Genomic DNA, 26,335 nt, shown 5'->3' with positions numbered 1-26,335 from the left:
ATGCTGCATAGAGAAGCACAAATGCAATATAGAACATTTATGCACAATAAGACAACGCTTTTGCAAAAACAACACTTTTGCACAAGACTTATGGAGAACTTAGAAAACTTTGGGCAAAATAATAAAATCCAGACTGTACAAAAGGGCTCAAAAAACATATGAAAAGAGACGCCCAAAAACAAGGAATACATGGGTATAAATGAAATAAATCAACTTAGACTAAAAAACAAGATTAAATCAAATGTCTTCACAAGAGTTTTCATAGAACCAAGAACGGAATACACAGGAAATACCAAATAAATATTTTCCAGCAACTATACAAAACCCAAATAATATAAAGTTTCCTCCCCAAATATTAACCTTCAACAATATTAAAAACTATAGAATAAATAATACTTGAACCCAGACCCAAAACATTGCAGACACAATGCATACACAGACAAGCCATTGAAAACCAAAATGCAAAGTGAAGAACTCCCACCTACAACTTGAAGTAATGGATTGAAGCTGAAGAAGAGCTCCCACAAGCCAAACCAAATCCAATCCAAGCTCTAGCCAAAACCAAGAGAGAAGAAAACCAGAACCAAGGAAGAAAGCTTGCTAGGAAAATTTCCAGAGAAGATCCAACCAACCCGAAAAACCTCACAGGAATGAAAATAAAAAGCAACAATAATCCAAAGCCCTAGCCTCAATCTCAACCAATCAAAATATTCCATTTTGGAGTATATTTTACCAACCCACCATATAATATAATTTATTCACCCATTTTGAATTTAACCAAAGAGAGTGAAGGATAGGTAAAGTAAATAAAATATACTTATCCAGCTAAGTAGGAATGTTCTATTTTTATTTAATTTAATGTGTTCATACACTCTACTTAGGAATAAAAGTCAACTATTAAATAAATATAAGGTGTAAATAAATAATCCAAATGGGGATTAAAATCAAATAAACCAAAAGCTAATAAAATAAATTAAATAACCAAATAAATGTAAGATATCAAATAAATATCAAACTATAGAAGGTCAAATAAATAATTAAATAATCAAATACCATTAAAGATTAAATCACAAATATTAAGTAAATATTAAACAACAATAAATCTTATCAAATATTAAATGATCATAAAATCAATAAACGTTAATTATCAAATAAATATAAATATCAAATAATTAAATATTCAAAATATAAATTAAATACATTAAAATAAACATTACCAAATATAAAACTACACATCAAGAGCCACATAATTACTCTAACATAAACAAGTAAATCAACCAACATAAACTGACCTCACAATACCAAAAGACCAAGTTTACTAACTGACATGGCGAATTATGCCAAGACGTTGACTACTCACCATGAACAACTTAGACCTAGAGTATGTGAGGGGAACTCATGCCATCTCCGAAACACATAAGCCATTGGAACTAAAGACACACTCAGACCTGTGAAGCCAGGTGGAGTCGATGTCTGGTACCTGCAAAATCCTGCAACCACAAAATGACAATACCACATATACATATACATATATATAGAAGAAGCAAGTGATAGAGAATCGCGATGACACATCCCACTCGCAATGAGTGATGTGAAATTGTCTCTATCACGAAGATAGTCAAACAATAGTGAAACACATCTCATAAACATCTCATCATATGTAATCATGAAGTAGGGTTAGCGTAATCATAATCATCATCAAAACCATGATAAATCTAATCTATCAATAATCCATCACATTGTGAGCATATAAAACCCATCGAGTACATATATCATAAAATCACATGATCAATCATGATAGTACCAACATCCATATAGATAATCAAAATAGCATATGCCCAATAGTGTCTAACATCAATCATAAGTCACTGAAGCATATGAGTAATGATCATCCAAATCATCAAAATATAGTCTAGATAAGTCTATCAAGCATCATATGAAAGTCAACTCTATCCAAAATAAGTCAAATCAAGGGTGGACACTACAATTTATCTTGATATGGTTGTTGCCTCTTTGTAGTCAGTGAGACTCTTTTGTAATGACCAGTACGCTCTAGGCAATGTGCCTTCCTGCATGTGTAGTCCCCTCATTGTAACACATACTTTCTATAGAAGTTTCATTTGACTATGGGTAGGCTTCTCACAATGGTTTTTCCCTTTCTAGGTTTTCCACATACAAATCATGGTGTTATGTAGTATGGTTTCTTTACATTGATTAATTGTTTAATTGTTGTGTTTCATTTTGTACTGGTATTTGTGTCTACCGACATCTATTTTTGCTTTACTGATATTTAAATAATTATGTGCTCCAGTTTAAGGTTGTATTGTGGATTAAATATTATAATATGTTAACAACTGGTTCAGCCCCCCCCCCCCTCTCAGTTGTTCACCAGTTATCCTAACAATAAGTTTATCATTGGAGGTCTTCTATATTTGACTCAGAGTAGGCCTAATATAATGGATGTTGTTTGTGTTCCATCAAGATATCAAAGTGATCTTAGAGAAAATCATGAGAGTGCAGTGAGATGAATTTTTAGATACATGCAAAGTACATCTGAATATGGTTTGTGGTACCCTAAGGAGGATGAATTTACTTTATGTGCATATACAAATGCAGATTGGGTAGGAGATGTTGATGATCAGAAATGCACTTCTCATGGAGCTTTCTTTCTTGGAAAGAAGTTGATTTCATGGATCAATAAGAAACAATCATGTACTTCTTTATCTACTATTAAAGTTGAGTATTTTGTTGTTGCTACTAATTGTACACATGTTCTATGGATGAAGCAAATGTTGAAGGACATAAAAGTGCATTGCATTAGACCAATAGTTATTCACTGTGATAACTCTGTTTCTATAGACATATCAAAGAATCCGGTATTTCACTCTAAGACAAAGCACATATCTATCAAGTATAACTTTTTGAAGGATAAGTTGGAAGAAAATGAAGTTAGATTGGTTTATGTGAACACTAAAGAGAAGATTGCAGGCATTTTCACTAACACTTTTCCTAAAGAATCATTTGAGTACCTCAGAGACAGATTAGGGGTTTCTACCCCTTCATAAGAGAACTGATTGATATTATTTGGCATTAGTCTAGTATGCATTATCAAAGATATTATTCATTCTGGATTGATGTAGGGATGCTATAGCTCAGGGGGAGTAGTTAGCCTTCTGATTCAATGGTTTATATTTTTTCTTTGATATTTTTGACAGATTTCTAGCATTGATGTCAAAGGGGGAGAGATATTCATGTGAAAAACTTGAGGGATATATACATTAGGGGGAGAAATTTCAGAACTTCATTGCTATATTCTTTTGTGGGAGATTTGTTTGGCACTTCTTGGCACTTGGATGTTTTTCACATCTAGTGTTGCCATCAATGCCAAAGGTGGAGATTGTTGACCATTTGGAGGAATTGATTATGTGTTGCATTGATGTTTTGTCATTGATGTCAACACAAGCTATTTTGGTTGCTTTACCGGTATCCTTTTGGTCCCAGTAGGTTGTTTGGTTTCTGGTTGGATTAGATCATGATGATCTGGTATGCTCTGGTATGTTTTGGCTTATGGAAATGGCTTATTCATGCTACTCAGATTCATGTTCAATCAGTTGGTTTTGATCTAATGATCGGGTGCTATCTTGTATGTTGGTAAGCTTGGTTTGTTGTTCCGATGAGGGTCTCACCGATAGAGATTTGTTGAAGATCTTTGATGTTATGCATAAGTGGTGTTGGTGCGACTTCTAGTAGAGATTCAAGATGTTAGTGGTGATCATGTTCGAGACTTGGTTGATTGGGATCATTTATTTAGTGTGTGTGGACCTAAATTGGGTCCCGATTTATCTAGGTTATGGACCAACTTAATGTAACGTGTGGATTGGACTTTTCGATGTGTTTTTGGGATGTCTTATGGGTTGGATATTGTTTGTTTGGTCTCAAACTGGCATGTTTTGTAATTATGTAATTGTTTTATTGTCTGGTGGCCGACCTTATTATTTGTGGTCGACGGTTTGTATATATATGATGTAAGATCTCATTGTAGATCATGAGAATATATGTGTAAGGGATATGGATATGTAAGGAATGAATGATGTAATAATCATTTAGGTAGAGGATTTGGTCGATCATTGGTGATCGAGTTGGGTTTATGTAAGAGGATTTAATCCTCCAATATTGAGTTTAACTAGAACTATACTCATGCATAGGAGATGTTATCTTTGTAGTTCATTCTCTCTTCCAGATTGTAGTCTGTAGTTTTATGTAGTCAGTGAGACTCCTTTTGTGATGAGCAGTGTTCTCTATGCTATTGGCCTTCTTGCAAGTGCAGACCCCTCAATTGTAATCACATACTTACTGTAGAAGTATTATCTGCCTATGGGTAGGCTTCCCATCATGGTTTTTTCCTTTACCAGGTTTTCCACATACAAATCTTGGTGTCATGTGGATGGTATTTATTCTCTAATTGTTGCTTGTGCTTAATTGGTATATCTACTATTTTGGTAATTGGTTTATGCATTCCGGTATTGATCGTTTTGGTTCTAGTATTAAAGTTATAATTGCTTAAGGTTCTGGCAATCTGGTGACAACTAATTCACCCCCCCTCCCCTCTTAGTTGTCTTCCAGCTATTTGTGTTGGCATTATGTGAACCGATATGAAGACATAATGATATTGTATGTTTTCATTGATGTCAATATGTGACATGATGTGAACTGGCACATCTGACATGTGAGAAGAGAGAACCGACATATATATATGAACCAGTATATGTTCCAAAGTGAAGCAGTATATTTGTTCAACATGAACTGGCATGTCAAGATGAATCGGCATGCAGTTATGGGAATTGGCACATGGAAGCATTGTATGACTACCGGTTGGTAGGTAGTTTCCACTTCAGGATTTTCAATTGGAGTACCTCAAGCCTATGTAACTCAATCAGTGATCTTTGTGTGATGAGTTAGCAGTATAACAGAGAACAGATCATGTTGCCACATAAGCCCTGTGTGTGTGAAGGATCTTGCATGAAGAAGACAATCCCTATCTACCTTGGGAATGTGCGAATTTTGTCAAACGGTGATAGCGTGTGATGGGTTATCAGCCACCATGAAATCAGTAGATAATGGACGATGGAGAATGTCTTGAGATCAATTCAAGAGTGTTGCATTTAATGCAGTATGATTCAATGGTCAGGATTGAACCATTTGAATTTCTTAACCTAACAGGTTTAGGGTTTAGGGTTTTTTCTACTGACCTATCTGTTTCCTATAAGGTCGATGTTGTGTCTCTTTCTAACGTTGTTGGCAAAAGTTGTATGTGTGTATCCAAGGGAAGTCATACGTGATTCTTGCCAAACCAAAGGAGAGAAGAGATATCTGCAAAGTGAATGTGCAGAAGGTGAAGAGGAGCCAAAATGGATCTGCATTAGCATTGAGTGTTGTTACCAGATCATTGTAATTCCTGTTGATCTTTAACCACTTCAACAGTTGTGAAATCCCTTAATAGGGTAGCCTTAATCGGCTTGATACAAATCCCTTAATAGGGTAACTTGAAGTTATTGAGTTTTGGGAAGCTATAGAGCTCTGGAGATCCTTTAGCTATTGAGTTCTTGAAATCCTTTAACAAGGTAACCCTAACCGGGTTTAACCCTTAACTGGGTATTATAGCCATCCCTTAACCGGGTGATCCCTAACAGGATCGGTTCTTAGCAGAACCTATTGTAATGTCTTTAACCGGACAAGGCTCCTAACAGAGTGGACTTCTAAAGAGTTCAAGAAGCAGCTTGTGGGTATTCATCCCCACTATGGTTTTTCCCAGTTGGGTTTCCATGTGAAAAATATGTGTGTCATGTGTGATGCTTTGGTATTACCTGTTGAGCATATGATGGTTCTGTGTTTTATGCCTATCTATAAAACATATTGAACTAACTATTGTGAAGATCTGATGATAGTTTACCTGTTCATGCATGAGGGTGTAATGGTACTATAGTATTGAGCTAAGAGGAAAGCTTAGTGAGTAACCGGTTTATGATTGTTTTAAGTTGTCCTAGGTCCTACCAGTTGCACTCTATTTTAACTAGAGTCACTGCTTGCCGGTCACTTGGAGTATTTGGTGACAAACCAGTTTTGGATTGTATTTTAACTATACTGATTCACCCCCCCCTCTCAGTACCAGTTCGATACTATTCGTTCATCATTGAGTTATCAATTGGTATCAGAGCACTCTAGGTGCTCTGTGTTGTAAGCTTAACCGCTTGAGGTAAAGATCCCAGTCAAATGATGAAGACGGAAGGTCCAAAGTTTAATAGGGAAGATTTTGGTATATGGAAAGATAGAATGAAGATATTCATCAGAAGCATGGGTGCTTAACACTGGAGTTATGTTGAGAATGTCTATGTTGTCCCTACCGGTACTCTCACCGATGACCAAAAGAGAGAGATACAAGAAAATGGGCAAGTCATGGAAGCCCTTATTAGTAGTCTATCTAACATTGAGTTTATTGATGTTTAGGACAAGGTAAATCCCAAAGAGGTATGGGATGCTCTTGAAAATATCTATGGTGGTGATGAACATGTAAAACAGGCTAAGGAAGAAAGCCTGAGAGGGAAGTTTGAAGATATGTGGATGGTTGAAGGTGAGACCATTCAGCAGTATGGAATGAGAATCAAAACAGTTGTTGGAGAAATCAAGAGTGCAGGTGGTAAAATAGAAGATTCCACTGTGGTAAGCAAAGTCCTGAGATCCCTGTTGCCAGTCTATGCAATAAGGGTTGCTTCTATTCAGGAGCTAAGATCAATATACAAGACTAAGGTATCCTTGGACTCCATCATAGCCAAGTTGACAGCCTATGAGCTAAATAGTTTTGATGGCAGTGTTCAAAAGACTGAATTAGCATTTAAAGCTTCTGCTATACCATCCAGAAAAGGAAAAGAAGCTAGCACTAGTGGTGAACCTAGGCAAAGTAGAGAAATGAATGATGAGGAGATTCTGATGGCATTTGAAGCTCTCCTTTCCAGAAAGCTTCCTAAAGGAACCGATAAATACAAAGGTAAGCTACATTTGAAATGCTTTTCCTATAATCGGATAGGACATATTGCTATAAACTGTCCAAATGGTGATAACAAGGACAAACTAGAAAGGTTCAGGAAATTCAAAGGAGGAAACCGAGGAAACTATTTTGTAGAAATTGATGAAGGTGTCACAAATGAGGAATCAGAAGATGAAGAGAATGAAGACATTGTGTTTGTTTCTGTAAAGGAAGATGTGGTAGACAAGAATGCTCTTATCTCCTAGTTTGATAATTCCAATGAGTGGATCATTGATAGTGGCTGTTCTCACCATATGACTGGTGATCAGAGCAAGTTTCTATCCTTGGAGGAGTATGATGGTGGTGTGGTTTGCTTTGGCAATGATGCACCATGCATGGTCAAAGGCAGAGGGTCCATCTCTTTGAATGGAAAGAGTAGTGCCGACAATGTGTACTAGGTTGATGGTTTCAGACACAACCTTCTAAGTGTTGCCCAACTGAATGATAGTGGCAACACTCTGGAATTCAACAATGGAGTTTGCAGAATCAAAGGAAAAGAGGGTGAATTGGTGGCCACCAACATGCAGACAAAAGGTAGCCTATTTCATTTGAACTCAAATATAAGCACATGTCTTATGGCTAAGTTTGATGATAGCTGGATATGGCATAGGAGACTCTGTCATGTAAACTTTTATAACATTGTGAAGGCTAGTAAGATCAAGGTAGTTAGAGGGTTGCTGTTGCTAAGAAAACTAGATAATACCTTGTGTAGAGAGTGTCAATTGGGGAAAATGTCTTCCTCAACCTTTAAAGGTAAATCTTTCACTGCTAACAACTTGCTTGATCTTGTGCATACTGATTTGTGTGGTCCTATGAAAACTAGAAGTGTGCAGGGTGATAGGTACTTCATGATTCTCACTGATGACTGCTCAAGAATGATGTGGGTCACATTCTTGAAAGACAAGTCTAAAGCCTTTGTGAAATTCAAAGCTTTCAGAGCATTAGTGGAGAAGGAAAGTGGTAAAAGGATCAAATGTCTCAGAACTGATCAAGGAGGGGAATTCACTTTTGGTGAATTCAACAAGTATTGTGAAGAATTTAGCATCAAGAGACAACTGTCTGCCCCTCGAACTCAATAGCAGAATGGCCTAGCAGAGAGGAATAACTGGACTGTGGTTGAAGCAGCTAGAACCATGTTGATTCAAGGGAAGGTAGCTCACACCTTTTGGAGAGAAGCGGTGAGCACTACAGTCTACACAATGAACTGGGTACTCATCAAGAAACGTAAGGACAAAACTCCTTATGAGTATTGGACTAGTAAGACACCTATGGTTAGCTACTTTAGGGTATTTGGTAGCAAATGTTACATCAAGAGGAGTGAACATCAGGAAAATTTGAAGCTAAATGTGATGAGGGAATATTCCTAGGATATTCCACCAAGAGTAAAGCTCTCAAGTGTTACAACAATAGGACTCAGAGAATTATGGAAAGTATCAATGTAAGAGTTGATGAATCCTCTGAGAAAACTGAGGAAAGCGACAGTGAGCAACCTATAAATGAACCGGTTGCAACCTTCTAGGAACTAGTTGTTAGTCAACCAAGTACCAGTAACAATGTTCCTGAACCGGTGAATGCTGATACTGATGAAGATGAGGATGAAGAGGAAAAGCAAGAAGAACCAGTCAAGACCATTCCTCGGTATGTCAAGCTGAATCATGATCCTAAGTAGATCATAAGAGATAAGGATGCAGGAATCCTTACAAGAAGAAAGATCAGAGAAAACTCATGTATGATCTCTGAATTTGAGCCTAAATCATTCAAAGAGGCCCATAAAGATGAATATTGGATCAAGGCAATGGAAGAGGAACTTGACCAGATAGAGAAAAATGGTACATGGTCCTTGGTACCCAGACCAGAGCATAAAAATGTCATTGGCACCAAATGGGTGTTCAGAAACAAGCTGAATGAGGATGGTACAGTGATTAGGAATAAAGCTAGATTGGTGTGCAAAGGATATGCTCAAGAAGAAGGAGAAGACTATGGAGAAACCTTTGCTCCTTTAGCCAAATTGGAAGGAGTTCATATGCTTCTTGCATATGCAGCTTTTAAAGGGTTCAAAGTATATCAAATGGATGTAAAATCTGCATTCCTAAATGGTGTACTTGAAGAAGAGGTGTATATTGAGCAACCAGATGGGTTTTCCCTATCTGAAGATAGTGACATGGTATGTAGGCTACATAAAGCCTTATATGGTCTAAAGCAAGTACCTAGGGCATGGTATGAGCGCCTACATTCCCATCTTGTGAAGATTGGATTTGAAAGAACAAGTGAAGATAGCAATATCTACTTGAAGTCTTAAGGAGATCAGATCCTGATCTGTGAGGTTTTTGTTGATGACATTATCTTTGGTGGAGATGAAAAGATGAGTCATGAGTTTTCTGATGAGATGAAGAAAGAGTTTGAGATGTCACTCATAGGGGAGATTAAGTTCTTCATTGGACTGCAAATCCAGCAGATGAAAGATGGAATCTTTATCACTCAGTCCAAATATGTCAAAGAGGTGTTGAAAACCTCTAGCATGGAAGATAGCAAACCGGTTGGTACACCGATGGTGACCGATTGCAAATTGTCAAAAGAGGATGATTCCACACTAGTTGATGAGAAAGAATACCAATCAATGATTGGTAAATTGCATTATGTAGTGCATAGTAGACCGGATATTGCACAAGCAGTTGGCATTACTGCAAGGTTCCAGAAAAGTCCAAGATAATCCCACTTGGTTGCAGTCAAGTGGATTCTTAGGTATCTGAAGGTAATAGTTGACTATGGATTATGGTACCCATACAACAATGATTTCATTCTGAAAGTATTCACAGATGCTGATTGGGCAGGTAATGTGGATGATCGGAAAAGCACAACCGGTGGTGCATTTTTTCTCAGTGGTAGATTGGTCTCATGGATGAGTAAAAAGAAGAGTTGTATCTCTCAATCTACAATGGAAGCAGAGTATGTTGCAGCCTTCATGAACTGCACTCAAACAATCTAGATGAAGCATGTTTTAAATGGCTTCAAAATCCCTGTATTTGAACCGGTAAATATATTCTGTGATAACACAAGTGCTATCAATATTTCAAAAAATCCGGTTTTACATTCTAGAACCAAGTATTTTGAGCTTAAGTATCATTTCTTGAGGGAAAAGGATCAGAATAAAGAGATTGCACTGGAACATGTTTCCAGTAAGGAGCAGTTAGCAGACATATTCACCAAGCCTCTCCCAAAGACTACATTTGTGCATTTAAGAGGTGAATTGGGGGTACTGGCCCTTCAGGAGGTGAACCAAAAGTATTTGTTCCACATCAGTTAGGTATTGCATAGTCAAATTTTTTGTTGATTGATGTGTTGAAGGGTGCTACTCCCTAGGGGGAGCAGCATAATGAAATAGGGATGCTTGTGCCTCCACTTTGGCATTGCTGTCAAAGGGGGAGAAGATGTGAAGCAGAGAGATATCTTTGTATATTGCCATCAATGCCAAAGGGGGAGACTGTTGGCATTATGTGAACTGGTATGAAAACATAATGATATTGTATGTTGTCATTGATGTCAATATGTGACATGATGTGAACCGGCACATGTGACATGTGAGAAGAGAGAACTGGCATATATATATGAACCGGTATATATGCCAAAGTGAAGCGGTATATTTGTTCAAGATGAACCGGCATGTCAAGATGAACCGGCATGCAGTTATGGGAACCGGCACATGGAAGCATTGTAGTACTACCGGTTGGTAGGTAGTTTCCACTTCAAGATTTTTGGTTGGAGTACCTCAAGCCTATATAACTCAATCGGTGATCTTTGTGTGATGAGTTAGCAGTATAACAGAGAATAGATCATGTTGCCATGTAAGCCCTATGCGCATGAAGGATCTTGCATGAAGAAGACTATCCCTATCTACCTTGGGAATGTGTGAAGTTTGTCAAATGGTGATAACACGTGATGGGTTATCAGCCACCATGAAATCGGTGGATAATGGACAATGGAGAATGTCTTGAGATTGATTCAAGAGTGTTACATTTAATGCAGTTTGATTCAACGGTCAGGATTGAACTGTTTGAATTGCTTAACCTAACAAGTTTAGGGTTTAGGGTTTTTGCTACTGACCTGTCTGTTTCCTATAAGGTTGATGTTGTGTCTCTTTCTAACGTTGTTGGAAAAAGTTGTATGTGTGTATCCAAGGGAAGTCATACGTGATTCTTGCCAAACCAAAGGAGAGAAGAGATATTTGCAAAGTGAATGTGCAAAAGGTGAAGAGGAGCCGAAATGGATCTGCATTAGCATTGAGTGTTGTTACTAGATCATTGTAATTCCTGTTGATCTTTAACCACTTCAACAGTTGTGAAATCCCTTAATAGGGTAGCCTTAACCGGCTTGATACAAATCCCTTAATAGGGTAACTTGAAGTTATTGAGTTTTGGGAAGCTATAGAGCTCTGGAGATCCTTTAGCTATTGAGTTCTTGAAATCCTTTAACAAGGTAACCCTAACCGGGTTTAACCCTTAACTGGGTATTATAGCCATCCCTTAACCGGGTGATCCCTAACAGGATCGGTTCTTAGTAGAACCTATTGTAATGTCTTTAACCGGACAAGGCTCCTAAAAGAGCAGACTTCTAAAGAGTTCAAAAAGAAGCTTGTGGGTATTCATCCCCACTGTGGTTTTTCCCAATTGGGTTTCCATGTGAAAAATATGTGTGTCATGTGTGATGCTTTGGTATTACCTGTTGAGCATATGATGGTTTTGTGTTTTATGCCTGTCTATAAAACATATTGAACTAACTATTGTGAAGATCTGATGATAGTTTACCTATTCATGCATGAGGGTGTAATGGTACTATAGTATTGAGCTAAGAGGAAAGCTTAGTGAGTAACTGGTTTATGATTGTTTTATGTTGTCCTGGGTCCTACCGGTTGCACTTTGTTTTAACCAGAGTTACTACTTGCCAATCACTTGGAGTATTTGCTAACAAACCAGTTTTGGATTGTATTTTGCTTGTACTGATTCACCCCCCCTCTCAGTACCGGTTTGGTACTATTCATTCATCATTGAGTTATCAATTTGAACTATCTAACACTAAGGTGTTGACTTCATTTAAATTTCCCAAGGTTGAGTCTTTAGCTTTGCATTTCAAAAGTTTGCCAAAATCATCAAAAAATAACAAAAACATAGGTTGCATTCTTTCCCTAAGTTGCGTTTTCATGTCCCAAAGTCACATTTAATTGCATATCATACTCATTCCCAAAAAACAAAAACACATAAGTTGCAATGTCATTGTCGTATGTAAAATTCATCATGTAATCAACTAGAAATAAAGGGAAATCATGAATCCCTGTCTAATCAAATAATTCTAAATAAACCAATGAAATAATATAATCAATCAAATAGGAATGTAAAATAAATCAATTCAAACTTCATATTCCATGATCACATATTGCTTCCATTGTTCTTCTCTTCTTTGTGGTATGGTGGCTCTCAGATATTATGCTGCCAACCTGCAAGTGACACAAAGATTTGAAGTTTGTGATTTTTGAAAATGGATATTGAATGCTCAATTTATAGATTATTGGAGAGGATTGATTGAGAGGTGGAACACAATGATCAAGAGGTAGAACTCAGGTGAGCTCACATGTTGATTGATAGTTGAACAGCTGATTTGGAGGTGAAACAAAATAGATTGAATAGATAAAATGACTTAACTAATTAAAAAAAAAACTGATTGAAAGATGAAAAAGAATGATTGGAGGATATTTAATTGATGACAAAGAAAGCTTAATTTAGAAAAAGCTAACTAGAAGATATAAAAATAATGATTGGGGAGGATTAAAGAAATGATGTAATTTATCAATTAATTGAAAAGTAGATGGAATAGTTAACTGATTCAAGCTTTTTGGAAAAAAGCAAAGTGGAAGATAGAAATAGAGATTGGAAAGATAACTAATTTAATTAATTAATTAATTGAATTAATTAATTTAGCATGTGCTTGCATCTTGACTTTGATTTTCAATTTAATCTTTGCATGAGATTTAATTCAAATATTGAATTTATTTTAAATTAAATTTGTTATTTAATTATATTTAGAACTTGACTTTGGAATTCAAATTGATTTTTGAAATCACACAAATGTATTTGAAATTAGAAGAATTAATGAAATTAAATTAAATTAGAATTTGGGAATTTGGAATTTGAATTAGAGGAAATAATTAGAGTTAATTAAATAATTTAAATAAACTATTTAATTATTTATAAATTTAATTTAATTAAATAATAAAGATTATTCAAATTTAAGGATTAAAATCATAATTAATTAAATAATGAATATTTAATTAATATTTAGAAAAGGGTTAATGATTAATTGAATAGAGATAGAAATTGAAAATGGAATTTATTTAAATAATAAAGATTATTTAAATTGAAGTATTAAAAATCATAATTAATTGAATAATAAATATTTAATTAATATTAGAAAATGGTTTAAATAATTAAACGATAATAGAATTGAAATTGGAATAATTACTAAGATGATGAAGAAATATGAGATTAGAAGAATAAGATTAATTAACTTAATTAAATAATTAAAAAAATATTTAATCAATTAGACGAATAATTAGCACATGATCAATGAGACATTTTTAGGTATGTGTGGCATTCACAAGTTGAATGCTCCTATCACAGACACCCACTAGAGAAATTTCCCTAGAACTTCATTGGTTCACACCACAAACAACAAACAAAGAAAAAGATAATGCAAATTATGGCTCCTCTAGCCACTTGTGAACATCCTTGAGTAGCATAGGAACACAATCTGTCGCCAAATGATAAGAGATAAAGAATGACTCGGACAAAATTCAGCAGCTATACTAACCTTGTGCCTTCGTTCTTAGTTGCTTGATGTGATAGTTGATAATGTCTGATCTCAGAAAGTTACGGACCCCATTTAAGATTGACCTGTCTGATTTCGAGTGCATCCTCTTCTGTTTAAGACAAGATAATGATCACTTGATATAGATATGATACAATTGTAGATGTCTGACTAGATAGTCGTATCCTTTGTAAACTTTATGTGAAGTGTGTGTTGGATATCTACTAGGGTATTTGATTCTTGCGAGACATTTTATTGCAAGTTTTTTTATTGATTTTTTATTTTTGGATTGATTTTATGGATCGATATTTGAATGTTTTTGGTTGATTTTTTCAGGACTTTTAATGATTTTTAGAATTTTTTCAGGATCATATATGATGTTTATGGTTGATTTTTTGCTTTTTCATTATTTTTGGATTTTTTTAGGATCATATATGATGTTTATGGTTGATTTTTTGCTTTTTCATTATTTTTGGATTTTTTTAGGATCATATTTGAATGTTTTTGGTATTTTTTGCTTTTTAATGTTTTTGGATTTTATGTTTTCCACTATTTTTGGATTTTATGTTTTTCACTGTTTTTGGATTTTTTCAGGATCGTATATGCTTTTTAGGTTTTTTTCAGGAATTTATATGATTTTTAGGATTTTTTCAAGACTTTATATGATTTTTAGGATTTGTTTTTAGGACTTTTTATGATATTTTTTAAAGACTTTTTCAGCTATGCCCCCAGTGTGCAGGCCTATATGACATGATGATTTGCAGAATGCATGTGGAGACAATGAATTTTTGACATGACTTATGTTAATTTCAATATGCATGATGAAGATGCATTTCCTATTCGAACAAGGATGACTGTGCTTGTTTAGCATTTCGTAATACAACAATTGAATTGGAGGTACAAAAAATTTAGTAGATAAGCGATCAATCGATCCTTAATGTCCCTTAGAACATCCAAATTAACACACTTAGTGACTAGGATTTACAAATGGAGATGCAAAAATCTTCCCCATTGGTTCTTGAAACTTTGATCTTCTTTTGCCCATGTGTGTGCAAATGAGTTAATTCCTGCTCTTGTGTTCACTAAAGATCCTTAACATCCCATATGACTGGCTACATGGATTATTCTAACTTCAAAAGCATCCCAAATAGAGCCTTGCTACCAGCAAGATTTTAGAGATCCAATGAGGTTATAGACTGTAATTTCTCAAATATTGTTCCATTGCCAACAGGCATTCATAGCCTTGATGGAGTTACTCAAATGTTCTCATAGTAAAGCTTTTTGTCACACTTTGTATGCATGATATTTCAGTTATTTATCATTTCTCTTTGGCCTTAAGATGAATATTTGGAATAGCACTTTGTCTTTTATATTTTCTTGCCTTGACTTGTAAGTAATGAAACCTGCTTGGGTGTAACAATTACAATGATGTTGAAGTAGACTTTTAGATTTTTCACTAGTCATATGATCAGCTAGGTGTCTTGAATGAATTCAAGATTTTGTTAATGTGTTTGAGATATAGCAATTGATAGATTTTAGGTTAACAAGTCTCAAATAGTGAATCACTACCCAGCCATAAGTAAAGCATCGTCACAGGGTAATGTTAAAATTGAATGACCTTAGGACCTCAAAGACTTCATGTCCGAATATCTAAGAAAGGAGAAGACACTTGTTTCTCTTGAATGCAAACAAATGATAGACTTGGAAAGTTGCCTTGTTTTATTGATGTTGCTATATGCTAATGCAGAAAACTATATGCCATGAAATTTGTGAATATGATGTGCTTGGAAGAAAATGAGATGCAATGCAGAAAGAAAAACCTAAACTAACCCAACCCTTAGATATAATATCATCTAATATACATGTTGTTCATAGGGTTAGGGATTTTTGTGTAGGTAGTTTATTGGTCTTTGTTTGAAGAGTCAGATAAAGATGTCTTTTCCAATAGGATATAAGGACTCAGCTAAGTATACATGTTCAATTTTTCCAATGTTGATTTCCTTAGTTTTTGGATTTTGTGGATCATCATAGGGAAATTCATCTCTAGCACCCATGAATTCAGTTATAGACTTATCATTTTCAAAGAAATCCAAGTGTGGTAGATTCTCTTCCCCAATCTATCAAGTGTGGGTGTATGAGACAATTTGATTTTGGTTTCAAAGTTGTGACATGAGCGGGTGCTATGCCTATTTTTATTGATGCACTTGAAGAGGATGATTAAGTCAACCAGGTGTTGATCTCATTAGCTGGTGTAATTTTTGTGCTTGAAGAAGATGATGGAATAATTTGAGTGTTGATTTCATTAGCTGGTGCCATGCTTGTTTCTATCACTAGGTTGGCATGTGAAAATGGCACATACACAATCATTGATAAAGTGTTCTCTACATAATGATCAGGATTGGTGATTTCATTGATAAGGAGTTCATAAAAAATTTGTGTAGAGGGATTGGAATCATGAGGGCGACTAGGAGAAATGGTAAGTTCATTTGATAGGGAATCTTGTGAGGAACATGGAGGATTATGACATGGAGATGAAGGGATGGATGGATCTTGATCAAGATTTGGAGAAATAATAATATCTTTCATAGGACATGAAGGTGAAGTTATACTTTGATCTTGACTTGGAAAGGGATTATTAGGAAGGATAGAAGGGATGTCCTGATCTTTCTTAGGAGGTGGATGTTGGATGGGACTTGAAAGGACACTTTTTTCTTGAGATGGAAGGGTATCATTATGAATAAAATAGAAAAGAGTGAGGGGATCATCATAAGATTCTTGGTTGGTGGGATCTTGATAAAAAATTGGGTAGGATGGAAGGGTTTGTTCTTGATCTTGATTTATTTTAGGACTTGTTTCTTCTGATTTTACATCATCCTCTTGACATGGGGAAGGAGTTTGGATATGCATTGGAGATTCTTGGAAGGTTTCAATATATTGGCCTGATGAGAAAGGATTTTGAATAGGACGCTCTGTGATAGGAGTATATGATGTGATTGGATCTTGAATTTCTGAAGCATGGGAAGGACTAACATCATGACTTGGATTAGATTGGATTTGTATTATGGATAGCCCTTGGGAGGTTGCGTTATTGGATAAACATGGTGTGGACTACTCTTGTGTGACTTTAGGGTATGAGAAAATGGTGAAAGATATGGAGGCTACTTGAGGTGCAAAGTCTTGATGGGAAGAGTCATTGCTAGACATGGGAAGATGACCTTGTTGCATGATAGGTGACACATTGGCCATGTTTGATTGATGTCCAAAGGGTGACATGTTTGTAAATACACTTGAATTCATTTGGAACACCCTTGGTGGTGTATTTGAAGCCATAGAAGGATATTCATAGACATGTGATGTGACTAAAGGCAAAATTGATTGTCTGTGATTTTGGTAGTGGTTGACTTGCTTACACAATTTGTGGTGCTGAGAATTGTGTTGTTTGTTGTATTGGTTGTTGGACTTGCATTGTTGGATGTGTTTTTTGCTGATATTAGTTTCTCATGTTTATTTGTGTGAGAATAGCTGGTATGTCTAATTTCATAATAAGATCTCGCACATTAACTGGCTCTAGGTTTTTAATGGGATCTCCAAATTTTTGAAATAGTTTGAACATCTGGGATCTACTCTCTTCACCTTTTTTAACATTTTGTTCTCAGATCTCTATTTCTCAAGTTAGTTTCTCTTGAAGTGATGGAGAAATAGGAATGACACTTGTTTGTTCCTAGTAGGTTTGATGCACATTTCCGAACATGTAAATGGATTGAGATGATTGATTATTTGGTTGCAATGACATGGTCCCATGAAAGTTATAAGTTTGATAAGGGTAATGTTGTCTCCTAGAAGTTTGAGATATTTTTTCAACCATTGTACTATATGCGATTGTGTTATGATTTTTGAAGTTTAGGGATGAAATAAAATGCAACTAAGAGATGAAAGTGCAACCCTATTTTTATTTTTGGGGGATTTTGAAAATTTTGAAAATGGACAAATACAACTAAGGATGACAGATGCAACCTATGTTTTTATATTTTTTTTGACAAATTGGAGTAAGAAATGACAAGATGAAATTCTAAAGAATGGAAATGCAACTTTGGAATTGGATTAGGGAACACCCTAATTTTGAAGATAATGAAAAATGGAGATAATGATTTGACCCTATACCTTATGAGGATGAAGACTGTGCAAGGACTAAAATTGGGATTATGGTGACTATGCAAGGACTTATGAAAATACTATGAGGATGCTAATGAGATGTAAATGAAGACTTTATAAGGACTATGCAAGGACTTTATGCAAATTTTGAGGATGTAAATGAGGACTATGATGAGGACGATAATGAGGACTATGCAAAGTAAATACATAAATGGGGACTATAAAGAGGACAACAATGAGGACTATGCAAGGACTTATGCAAAGTAAGGACACAAATGGGGACTATAATGAGGATGATAATAAGGACTATGCAAGACAATGCAAGGACTTATGTGAAGATTATGATAACATATATGGGAGCTCTATGAGGATGATAATAAGGACTATGTAAGGACTAATGCAAGGCCTAAGGACGTAATTGAGTATTATAATGAGGACGATAATGAGGACTATGCAAGGACTTATGCAAAGTCGAAGGGCGTAAATGAGGACCATAATAAGGACAATGCAAGGAATTATGCAAATCCTAAGGACATAAATGAGGACTATATTAAGGATGATGCAAGGACTTATGCAAATCCTAAGGATGGTAATAAGGACATAAATGAGGATGATAATAAGGATGTAAATGAGGACTATGCAAAGACTTATGTAAATCCTAAGGACAATAATAAGGATGTAAATGAGGACGATAATAAGGACATAAATGAGGACTATGCAAAGGTTTATGCAACTCCTAAGGACGATAATAAGGATGTAAATGAGGACTATGCAAGGACTCCCTATGGTCACAAGTATATAAAATTTTGAGTTTATAGGATTGTCTAATGTTTCAAGATGAATTTTGTTTCTAGTAATTTTGTTTGTAGGACAAGTTTGTTGTTTTCCAAATCTAAGAATAGTTGTTTGAAGATAGGTATAGTTGACTGAACTATGTTCTAACCAACTCTAAGAATTTAGAGATACGTAAGATAGGGCCTGAAATAGCCCAAATATTGACTCAATACTGGTCTGGTACAATGATATATATAAAAGAACTGAAGATAATCTTAGGATGGAAAGTGGACACCATTCAATGAGGTCCCCACAACAAAATACTGAAACAAGACAAATAGATAGAGAGTCTGGCAGCACTGGCTCCACTCCATGGCACACACTTCTTGAGCATGCCAATCTATCTTACCCCGAAGATCTGAATATCTTATCATCGAGGGATTTTTGTCTCATAATGAAAGGTACATGAGGGGTATCTATGGAGTATGATCCACACTCCCAGAATCACTAAATGTAGGATCTGGGCTACTAAGTTGGTTCTTATTGTAAATTTTGAGGGGTCCTGATCCAACAACAGATTCTCAGAGTAGGCCACTTAAGACTTTAGTTGAGATTATCAGTGCAGGGAAGCCCCCCACATATGTCAAATTCACTCAACACTCTAGCTGCCTGACCAGTATATTTATATAGTGGCTCAACAAAACTCGCTCGAGAGTACGCTGGGAGAGATGATATCCCCAACACATCCCAATTAGAAGTACCTTTGTGGGGTGATGAAATCCCTAGTCAAAAATACCCCTCAATACTAAAATAAAAAAATTGTTGTTATCACCTTCTCCCTTTCTCCCAAGACCCTGAAGGCGAGTGGAAAGGTAGTTGATGCAACAGTAGGTCCACCCCAAACATGATAACAAGTTATTTCCCTTATATAAAATGAAGTGTGAGTTATTCTATTGATAACTCTGATTCACGTTCATTTTAAAACCTAAATTTAGGTGTGAGATATGCATGTGCATGTCAATTTTAAAACACCAAACTGAAATGTGATAACATGCATGTCAATTTTAACTAGGTTTATTTTAAGCCCAAAACTGAAGTGTGATAACATGCATGTCCATTTTAACCAGGTTTATTTTAAGCCCAAAAGTGAAGTGTGATAGCATGAGTGTTGATGATTGAGTAATAATCTGATCCTCTCTATAAATTTGCCACATGTTGTAGACAAATAATTAGTAACCCAAGAAAATCCACACAAAACAAAAACTTAACAATGAAAAAATATGAATGTGTAATGATACCTGAGCGATTGCGTGATCATGTATGACCAATTGTGTAATAATGACAGAGAGATTGTGTAATTCTGACAAAGTGAATGTGTGCTATTGACAGAATGATTGTGTGATCCTATCTAGGTGAATGTGTGATACACAAACAAACCAAACAAAAAACTAAAATAAAAAAGCAAACTCTGATCTAGAACCTACAAAACAAACTGTGATGTCCTAGCAAGATCTCTCATCATCCACTCTATGTTAAGAAAATCATATTTTACTTTATACGAGAGAAGTAGGTTGTTGTATCTGTCAATGGCTGGTTGGTCCTCTAGATCTTGTATCTTCTTTTTTGGCTTTAAGATTCACTAATAGCGTCTAGCTTGTGTTTTTTGTTCCTTCGTTCTCCTTGCACTAGAAATCCTAAATTGTACCTTATCTGCCATAAGATGTCATAATTAAAGAATGTAATAAGTGTAAACCATATTAAGATTTAATGACAGAATCAAGATAGAATAGAATGCAGCTAATGAGAAAAATAAGAAAGACATAATGCATAAACTAGCCAACGAATGTGTAACAAGATTTGATCGATTGCGTGACAAGATCTAGATGATTGCGTGATGGGTTCCATCCGAATGCGTGACCCTGTGTACTCGATTATGTGATCTTGTTTATGCAATTATGTGATTGTGTAAACATGATTGCATGATTTTGAATCTATTGTGCAATCCATACAAACCTGCAAAAAAAATTAAAAAAATCGTACGATCTACAAAATCACACAAAAAACAGAGAAGGTTAAATTGCTATTAGTTGACATTGGGTTCACCAAAATGTCGTATGTAAAATTCATCATGTAATCAACTAGAAATAAAGGGAAATCATGAATCCCTGTCTAATCAAAGAATTCTAAATAAACCAATGAAATAATACAATCAATCAAATAGGAATGTAAAATAAATCAATTCAAACTCCCTATTCCATGATCGCATATTGCTTCCATTGTTCTTCTCTTCTTTGTGGTATGGTGGCTCTCAGATATTGCGCTGGCAACCTGTAAGTGACACAAAGATTTGAAGTTTGTGATTGTTCTTGATTGATTGTGACTATTGAAAATGGAGATTGAATGCTCAATTTATAGATTATTTGAGTGGGTTGATTGAGAGGTGGAACACAATGATCAAGACATAGAACTCAGGTGAGCTCACATGCTGATTGATAGTTGAGCTACTGATTTGGAGGTGAAACAAAATAGATTGAATAGATAAAATGAGTTAACTGATTGAAAGATGAAAAAGAAAGATTGGAGGATATTTAATTGATGACAAAGAAAGCTTAATTTAGAAAAAGCTAACTAGAAGATAGAAAAATAATGACTAGGGAGAATTAAAGAAATGATGTAATTAATCAATTAATTGAAATGATCAATTAAAATGGATGGAATAGTTAACTGATTGAAAGCTTTTTGGAAAAAAGCAAAGTGGAAGATAGAAATAGAGATTGGAAAGATAACTAAATTAATTAATTAATTAATTGAATTAATTAATTTAGCATGTGCTTGCATTTTGAATTTGATTTTCAATTTAATCTTTGCATGAGATTTAATTTAAATATTGAATTTATTTTAAATTCAATTTGTTATTTGAATATATTTAGAGCTTGACTTTGGAATTCAAATTGGTTTTTGAAATCATGCACATGTATTTGAAATCAGAAGAAATTAGAAGAATTAATGAAATTAGATTAAATTAGAATCTGGGGATTTGGAATTTGAATTAGAGGAAATAATTAGTTAATTAAATAATTTAAAGAAACAATTTAAATATTTAGAAATTGAATTTAATTAAATAATAAAGATTATTAAAATTAAAGGATTAAAATTATTATTAATTAAATAATTAATATTTAGAAAAGGGTTAATGATTAATTGAATAGAGATTAAAATTGAAAAAGAAATTTATTTAAATATTAAATATTATTTAAATTGAAGGATTCAAAATCATAATTAATTAAATAATAAATATTTTTATTAATATTAGAAAATGGTTTAAATGATTAAATGATGATAGAATTGAAATTGGAATAATTAGTAAGATGATGAAGAAATATGAAATTATAAGAATAAGATTAATTAACTTAATTAAATAATTAAATAATTATTTAATCAATTATATGAATAATTAGCACATGATCAATGAGACATTTTTAGGTGTCTACAGTCATTATCAATATGCTGCATTAGTTGCATCCATAATCCAAAATCCCAAAAAATATTGCATTGCATACTGACATGATGGTTGAAACAAGGTCTAAGTCCAAGAAATCACACAAATCAATGTATGAAGCCATGTCCTTTCTAATTGATAACACACAAAACATGCAAATGCAATAATATCAGACTTAGTAACTCAATCCAAATGTGGGTTCATCAAGAAATACACCACCACAATATGAGACAGTATAATTGGGACCACCTCCATATTATAAACCCATATCTATGCCAATGAAACTAGGATTTCAAAGTGCTTCACCAACACTGTCAGGGAGTGCACCATTCTATTTCAATCAATTAAACTAGCAACATGACATGCAACCTCCAATGTCATATGAGGAACAAAACCTTATACAAGGATTTGGGTCAAACCAAGACCTTCAACAAGAAATGGATCCAAATAAGCCATCAGATTCCTCGTCAGATTTTGATGGTTCAGATGATATCGAAATGTTTGTTACCAATCCAAAAATGGAAAATAAAATGAACAATTTTTTTATTAAAGTGTCTAGATTGTTTCCCGACAAGTATAGAAGCATGCTTGTGTTAGACACAATGCACCACTGAGAGGGGGGGGGGGTGAATAAGTGGTTCTCAAACTTTTTCCCTTTAACTAACTTATGTGAGTATATCAGTTATTATATTCTAACTCAATGCAGACTTATCGGTTAGTGAGGAGACTAGACACAAATGTATTCACATAAAGGGACATCACATAACACTAGTATGTACAAGGAAAACCCAAGATGGGAAAAACCTTGGTGAGAAATATTGCTGGAGTCTACTGCTCCAATCCAGCCTCACAAAGAAACTTTGTTACAATGTTTAGGGCACCAACCCAAGGAGATACAACCCCTGACTTGTTTATGGGCTACAACCCCTAATTTAGGGCACCAACCCAAGGAGCACCAACCCCTGATTGATTTATGGGCATCAACCCAAAGGAGCTACAACCCAAAGGAGCTACAACCCCTGCATCGAGCTACAAATCAATGTTCACAATGATAACATCAAATACAAAAGTAGTCATACTATTACAAGTGAACCTTGTAACCATTTCATATACCTTACTCTGCCGGTGAGACACCTTCTCTGCTACATCGATGCACCTCTCTCTTTGCTACTGTATTGCTGGTAAACTCTATCGATTCACCTTTCCTCTATTTTTCTCTACTAGACCTCCTCCTCACTACTCTTCTCTTTACCAATACTAAACTCTACTGGTTCTATTTTTGCCTTCTCTGTAGCTTCCTTCACTTCTTCTCTTCTGATATGGACACTACTAGTTCTGCATTGCTACCAGTTTAACACTTCAACCTGATTCTCCCCCACTCCAAGTCTCTTCTCAGATACTTGTTGAGAACTTGACTGATTTTCTCTCACATGCAGAAGTGAACTCAATCACTTTGCAGTAGCACTATCTTCCTCTATTCAACAACACTACTCTCTCATCCAGTGGCAACCATCTCTGATTTTGGCTTGCATATTTATAGATTGATTTTCCTGCCAGAAACTAATTCAAACCTTGGGTGGCTAGGGTTTACTCACTTACCTTGAGGCAAACCAAATCTAGTCAAATCTTGTCTGATCAAATCTACCAGACAACCTGTAGCATCCTAAAATTGTGACACTTGCAATTTCGACTGCATTTCGGTCTTCACGATGGCGACGCAACACGCAACCTGAATGGAGACCCCAAAACTTGCTCGTGACACTGAAAACTGCATTTTTCAAGCACCCTGGCCTGAACCTCCTTGCACCCTGCTGTCCCGGGAGGTGGGACCAGAGCGCCCAGCACCCTGGTCCCCAGGACCATGGCGCCCAGCGCCTTGGTCCCTGGGTCCTATTTTGGGCCCGGTCTCCTAAGGGGCTCGGGTCTTTTTGTTTGCAATTTGGAAATTACATTTCCTGGTCGGCCTAAGGTCGGGAAAATTAGTCTATCAGCCCTAATTGACAAGTATATAAACTACATTTTCCTCTCTCATTTGGGTAGATGGAAAAAAGGCGGAAGCAAGATTCAAACATTCAAACATTCAAGCATTCAAGCATTCAAGCATTCCTTCTAAGTCTCCATTCAAGGCTAAGTGTTGCATTCAAGACAAGGATTCAACCATTGAAGAGGAGATCACATATTACATGCTACATACAACATACAACATCTAAACCTTCGCACATAAGGATACAAACATCCTTAGAACAAGGTATTAGTACTTGTTTTACAGTCATTTACATTTACAGCTCTTGCTCATTTCTTGGTTAATTCCAAAACTGGGGTTTGACCTAAAGGCAAACCCCTAATCCCTAACCCCCCAATCATCTTCGCTTTTCTGTGTGTAGGTTGCAGGTACGCGGCTGAAATTGAAGATCTGGAATCCTTGTGCAGAGACGAACCGATCCCCCTTCATTTGACGGATTTTTCGGAGGACCGTGGCGCCGGGCGCCATCGTCCCGACAACTTTTGCTCAAATTTACAGGACAACGCCGTATCGACATTTTACTGCTAATTCCAGGTCCGCAGCTTCATACTATATTCCTATCTTAGTTTATAAGCGAATCTTTGTCACTTTCTATGCATGCTTAGCTTAATTCTTCTATCAACATTCTTTACAAAAGAGGGTAGCCTTGCTGTCTTAACCCTTGAAACACATTTAGCATCCAATCTTGCATTGCATGGGATTGGATCTAGTGGGTTTCAACCCCTCTTTTGAATGTAAAGTCTCTCCCCTAAGTGAAAACCATCGAATCCTAGCAAACCTCCCTTCTCTCTCCTCGGAGTTGGAAGAGGGGAGAACAACTAGGGTTCGATCGCGATTTTTCGCTTTACATTTTGGTGAACCCGACGTGAACATTCTTTCTGATTTTTCATGCTTAGATCTGAAAAAATTGATTACATTTCCATGTTTGATCTTTTGCAAAATTTTAGAGGTGATTGCATAAAAACCCTAAAATTTCTTTTTAGTAATTAAACTTGTGAAATGCTTAGTTGTTAATGTTTGTTTCAGATCTGCCCTTCTATTACAAATTATCAATTCATATCTGTGCTTTAATTTTGAAAATTAAGTGGTTAAATGTCAAAACCCTAATTTTTGAAACCCTCTTAATTCAACCTTTGTCCGAACATTTTGACCAATCAAAACCTCTCCAAATCAGCTGTAACTTTGGATTCTGCAATAAAATCACAATATCCTTCATCCCTGAAAATTTGGAAAAAAGTTGCGAGGACCGTGTTGCACTCCGAGCACCATCGTCCCCGAGATTTTTTCCAAAATTTCGGGAGCGAGATCTTGCTGTATTTTCCTGCTAAAATCCAGAATTTTGGCTGATTTTGTCAATTATAACACTTTCAAAATTATAGTCAAAGTTGGTCTTGCGATTGCTTGGTCCAAGGCTTCTAATCATTCAAAAATTGTTGAAATTGAAATTTTGTGTCAAAATTGTGTTCTTACTGTCCTAAATCTGAAAATTGTGTTTGCATTCATTCGAAATTTCAGTGCTTTATTCAAATTCTTGCATTTTGTGACTTTTGAAATTAAGTGCTTAATTACAACAACTTTGATTTCCGCTTTCAAAATTGAATTTTGCGTGAAATTGAGTCAATTTTCAAATTTCAAAATTTGCATTGCTCTTGACATTCCCTCTAAAATCATAAAATTCAAAATTTTAGTTTTCCCTCTCTTTTTCAAAATTCAAAATTTTGCATTTTTCGACAATCTAGATAGGGTTCAATTTTGAGATTGCAACTTTAATTTGGCCTATCTACAGATCGTAAAATCACTCAATTTTTTCGGATTAGCTCTAAAATCATCATACCTTTCATCCCTGCAAATTTTGAAAAAAATTGCAAGGACCGTGTTGCACTCCGGGCGCCACGGTCCCGGACATTTTTTCCGAAATTTTGGTAGACTATTGTGATTACATTTAACAGCT

This window comes from Cryptomeria japonica, chromosome 10 (assembly GCF_030272615.1).
Source record: "Cryptomeria japonica chromosome 10, Sugi_1.0, whole genome shotgun sequence".
Classification (NCBI taxonomy): Eukaryota; Viridiplantae; Streptophyta; class Pinopsida; order Cupressales; family Cupressaceae; genus Cryptomeria; species Cryptomeria japonica.
This window is presented reverse-complemented; position numbering follows the sequence as displayed.